The following is a 5,471-nucleotide window of genomic DNA, read 5'->3' as shown; positions in this document are numbered from 1 at the left end:
TCATGAGGAAGGAAAATTATGTGGATATATTGAAGCAACATCTCAAGACATTAGTCAGGAAGTTAAAGCTTGGTCGCAAATGGGTCTTCCAAATGGACGATGACCCCAAGCATACTTCCAAAGTTGTGGCAAAATGCCTTAAGGACAACAAAGTCAAGGTGTTGGAGTGGCCATCACAAAGCCTTGACCTCAATCCTATAGAACATTTGTGGGCAGAACTGAAAAAGCGTGTGTGAGCAAGGAGGCCCACAAACCTGACTCAGTTACATCAGCTCTGTCAGGAGGAATGGGCCACAATTCACCCAAATTATTGTGGGTAGCTTGTGGAAGGCTACCCGAATCGTTTGACCCAAGGTAAACAATTTAAAGGCAATGCAACCAAATACTAATTGAGTTTATGTAAACATTTGACCCACTGGGAATGTGATGAAACAAATAAAAGCTGAAATAAATAATTATCTCTACTATTATTCTGACATTTCACATTCTTAAAATAAAGTGGTGATCCTAACTGACCTAAGACAGGGAATTTTTACTAGGATTAAATGTCAGGAATTGTGAAAAACTGAGTTTAAATGTATTTGGCTAAGGTGTATGTAAACTTCTGACTTCAACTGTAATAAGTTGCATGGACTCACTCTGTGTGCAATAATAGTGTTTAACATGATTTTTGAATGACTACCTCATCTCTGTACCCCACACATACAATTATCTGTAAGGTTCCTCAGTCGAGCAGTGAATTTCAAACACAGATTCAACCACAAAGATCAGGGAGGTTTTCCAATGCCTCGCAAAGAAGGGCACCTATTGGTAGATGGGTAAAGAAAAGAGCAGACATTGAATATCCATTTGAGCATGGCGAAGTTATTAATTACACTTTGGATGGTGTATCAATACACCCAGTCACTACAAAGATACAGGTGTCCTTCCTAACTCAGTTGCCGGAGAGGAAGGAAACTGCTCAGGGATTTTACCATGAGGCCAAAACAGTTAGAGTTTAATGGTTGTGATAGGAGAAAACTGAGAATGGATAAACAGCATTGTAGTTACTCCACAATACTAACCTAATTGACAGTGAAAAGAAGGAAGCCTGTACAGAATACAAATATTCCAAAACATGCATCCTGTTTTTCATACTTTTTAACTCATTGTTGGGAAAGGGCTAGTAAGTAAGAATTTCAGGGTAAAGTCTACACCAGTTGTATTCGGCGCATGTGACAAATAACATTTTATTTTATTTCTAATGCAGAGCCCCACAATCTTAGAAAAAAGGGTTCCAAAGGGGTTATTTGGCTGTCCCCATAGGAAAACCCTTTCTGGTACCAGGTAGAGCCCTTTGTGGTTCCATGTAGAACCCTCTGGGGAAAGGGTTCTACCTGGAACCAAAAAGGAGTTTTCAAAAGGTTCTCCTATGGAGACAGCCAAAGAACCCTTTTAGGTTCTAGATAGCACCTTTGTTTCTAAGCGTATATGGGTGCTGTTCGAGGCACCGTTGTGGCTTCACCCTGATGCCCTGGGATACATTTTTATCTGAAATATGTGCCCTCAATAGACCCCCTCACTCTGTTCTTTTTTGTGGGAGATGAAAGGGAGAATAGCGTGCCTTGTTGACTTCCCTGGCACTAGGTTAGGTGTTGGCATCATTGTGCGCCCACAATAGTGGCTGCTGGTGCTTCTGAGTGAAGATCCCCCTCTCTCTGTCTCTTGTCTTCTTTCGTTGGGCAGAGACGAGGCGTGTGGGATCTTGCACTTAGGAATAATTTACATGACTCATCAAATTACTCTACCGAAAGTTAAGAGTCCTGGAAGTAGCCTGGCATGACATGTAATGACAAAAGCTGTCATTTAAGGACTTTCCTACGTTAAGGATGGAATAGGTTGGGCTTGTTGACTTGCCAGGACTTATTTGTAGACTTGTATCATGATTGTATCACGATTTGAAAGTGAAACTGGCCTCGATTTTCACCAACCCCGGTAACGTGAAAACATCCAAATGATTTTCCACATGCTTCTAGTCTGAGAGGAACAGTACTACGTCTGGTTTGTATTTCCTGATTTTGGCAGTCTAGTTTTGGTGGAATCCCGGGCACATAATAATCATGGCCCCCAATCTGTTTCGGGGGCTGCTGCCTAGCTCACAAATCGCCCCATATGTCAGTGCCTTTGTTTGGATCACAGAGGTGGTATTTGAATCCCTGCATTTTGGTGGAAGCCAGGCATGGCAGATTCTCTCAGATTTCATAAAAATCGGCAGTATCAGTCTGTGCTGAATATTTCCATGCATTTTTATGTCTCTCAATCCATATGGAAATATGCTGTATATGGAACCTTACCAGTATATAATTTATCCTTGAAACTGGCAGAGCCTTCCAGCACCATACATCATCACATATATTATTAATGGCTAATATATTATCATAAATGACACTAAATATACAGTTAGGTGTGAAGCTTGTTTGGCAGACTGCCCCAGCACTCCACTTCCCTATCTTATTCAGACTAGCCTTCCATTGTGGTTGCTGTCTATAAGACAGCTGTACAGCCTCCTGGCTTTCTCACTGAACAAATGCCTCAGTGTTAGCCAAAACCACATGATCCCCTCCCCCAATCTTCTGTGCTTTTCACCTATCATTGACTGCAACATCAGACTGCATGTGTCGCATTCATTCAACATGACAACTGACTCAGAGTTTTCCTTTGGTATCAAACACCAAAGCTTTGTGCCTCTCCCTGCACACTGAGTTTCTTTCTCTGTGTGTGTGTCTCTCAACCCGTTTTAGAGGAGCCCTGACGGTATCACACACCCAATAAAAGACCACCTGTTCCCAGTGTGCTAATCTAATCCGGCCTTGCCACAGTTCCCAACGTTATTTTTTCCCTGTGTCACGTTCCATCAGCCCCTAACAGTCGATGGCAAAACCCCGGCTGGGTTGTTAACTGAGCACCCCTGACATGGATTGTGACAATTTCATGCCCAGCCATAATCCAGCTGACACCTGTATTGCAGTTTTTTAAAAGATTGCTCTGCAAGTTTTTTGGGGGGTACAAAAAGTGCAGTCAAATAGTTTCTTAGCCTGTCTATTTGTCAGAATGGCTGTCATTACTTATGATTAATGTGTTCTTGAGAACGGTTGCTGGTTGCTGATATCTTGAGAACGTTTGCTGAAAGCTACTTTGTAGAGGAAAAATGTGACCCGTTACAGAAAGCTGGGCGTATGACGCACTTCACTACTTCACAGGAGAGGCATTTGAACATAAAACACTTTTTTCATCAAAATACGTTTTTTTCTCCTTCAGCAATGCCTTCTTGAACGTGAACTTTCATGTGCCTTAATAACAAACTCGTATGTAATCTGTAAATATAAATAAAATGTGAAATCACAAAACTGTTTAGAAACTGAGAAAATACAGAATCTTACCTAGCCATGATTGGTGGAGATAATGAGGGGGCTGGGACATTCACGAGAAAGAGAGTCCATTCTGTCACTCAAGGCTTCTCTGTCAAATGGCACATCCTGCTCTCTGCTACCGCGGATATTTGAAAAATCCATTGGATTTACTAATATTTTCATCATGGACTTGTAGCTACAGTTTTCAATAACATTGTTGTCCTGAATACAGCTGCTGGTATCGACACAGCTCTGTCTTCTGTGGCTAAAGCAGTCTGGACTGGTTGAAGCAGAGTGGGAAGGATTATTCTGAAAGTGTTTCAGTCTGCTGTGAATCATCGTAATGCCTACACCGGTAGAGTCTACTGTTAAAATTCCAACGTAGCTACATGTACGTACGTTATTGTCTCAACTGTATCAAAAAGTTGTTTTCATTGCTAGCTATTATTAGCTGTATAGCTAGCTAACTAGCTAGACATTTGCATACAGGCACCGTTATAGCTTGCTTCGTCCCGCAACGAGCTTTTGTTTACGAAGCAACGTTAACCCATATAGGTGAGCTGGTCCGTTGCATTCTGCTGTTAATGTTGAATGCTGATGCGCTAACATGATGATAATATATTTCATGTTTGCCAGTTTGTCATGTTTAACTAGCTAGCTACCGAAAATAGCCACTGTGGTGTGAATACTAATCGATTAGCAAGCTTATCAAACCCCATGTTACGTTATAGGGACACATGCTAAATTGGCCAGCTAGCTAGCCACGATGAAATGATAGCTAAATAGCTAGCTAGCTATTGGATTATAGATTTCTAGTTTTTTTGCATGTTCAACTAGCTGGCTAGCTGGATTAATACAATTGACACATAGCCAGTTGGTAATTAGGAAGCTAAACATTTGCTAAATCTAGCTAGTTTATCTTGTCTGCATTGCCGTTGTTGGGCTGGAAGCAGGTTAAGTGTGTACAGGGCATTTTAGTACAGCTGTAGCAGTCAACAGGCAATAACAAGCTATAGGTAATGAATTAATTCATGTTTTAACCAATTTTTGTGGTATTTCATCATAAACCTGCTCTCTGCCACCAGTACAAGGAGATTATCAAGGGTCAACATGCAACACGTCAGGTATTTTGTCTTTGTACTTTGAGTTTATTGCTTGAATTTGGGGGTCAATTAATGTTATTGCTGATATGCAAGGTTTTAATGTCTTGTCTATTTTTGTCTGCTTTCCTCCTTTACAGCTTTAATTGTCTGGAGCCTGGTGTTGTTGTGGCCAAGGAGCTTTCACTCAGATGGAACCAGGTTTCAGCTGCTGTGCAATGTTGAGGTCCTTCCTCTCAGAGATGTGAAAGCATCCCCCGGACTGGACACAACCCGGCAAACATATATTTTTGAGAAGATCAGGATTTTTGCAATGAAAAGGCCATGGACATTAGGCATGACAAAGGGCATGACAGAAATATGCTCTCAGCCTAGATTCCTTTGTTCATAACATGACCTGAACCAAAGTTATTCTAAGGAATTTATGATATAGACCTAGGTCTAGATATTGTTTTTACCTAAGCATTTGTGTTATTGTGTTTGTTTTTCCTAATTGTAGGCTACTACCTTTAACACTTGAAATTAATAAAGTATTGTTGAAATATTGTCTTTGTTTTTTAAGCACTACCTCACTGCTTTAGCACATGGCCACGGTCGCATGTGTTCCAATGTGAATTTCTTAAGAGATGGGTCGGTCTAAGCCTTTAGAGGGTGTGAACGATGCTAAATGGACGTAAACAAAGAACAGCACTGTAGCTGTTCAATGTGAAAGGTTATCTTTATTATACAGCAATAGGCAATGTACATTTTTTTAATTTAATTGAATTTAACATTTATTTAACTAGGCAAGTCAGTTAAGAACAAATTCTTATTTACAATGACGGCCTACCAAAAGGCCTCCTGCGGGGACGGGGGCTGGGATTAAATAAATATATATAAATATAGGACCAAACACACATCACAAGAGAGACAACACAACACTACATAAAGAGAGACCTAAGACAACAACCTAGCGTGGCAGCAACACACGACAACACAGCAA

The 5,471-nt window shown here is 40.8% G+C and overlaps 1 long non-coding RNA gene across 2 annotated transcripts; it reads left to right on the top strand.

The window, feature by feature from the left end:
- Positions 1-3,427: 3,427 nt before the first annotated feature.
- Positions 3,428-5,014, top strand: LOC121554468. 2 transcript variants are annotated; one of them, XR_005997698.1, is made up of 3 exons: positions 3,428-3,944; positions 4,475-4,513; positions 4,630-5,014. It is a non-coding gene; the product is annotated as an uncharacterized LOC121554468 (long non-coding RNA). The 2 variants fall into 2 exon arrangements; XR_005997697.2 differs by having other exon boundaries at positions 3,432-3,780.
- Positions 5,015-5,471: the final 457 nt, after the last annotated feature.

This window comes from Coregonus clupeaformis, chromosome 39 (genome assembly GCF_020615455.1).
Source record: "Coregonus clupeaformis isolate EN_2021a chromosome 39, ASM2061545v1, whole genome shotgun sequence".
NCBI lineage: Eukaryota > Metazoa > Chordata > Actinopteri > Salmoniformes > Salmonidae > Coregonus > Coregonus clupeaformis.
This window is presented reverse-complemented; position numbering and strand designations above follow the sequence as displayed.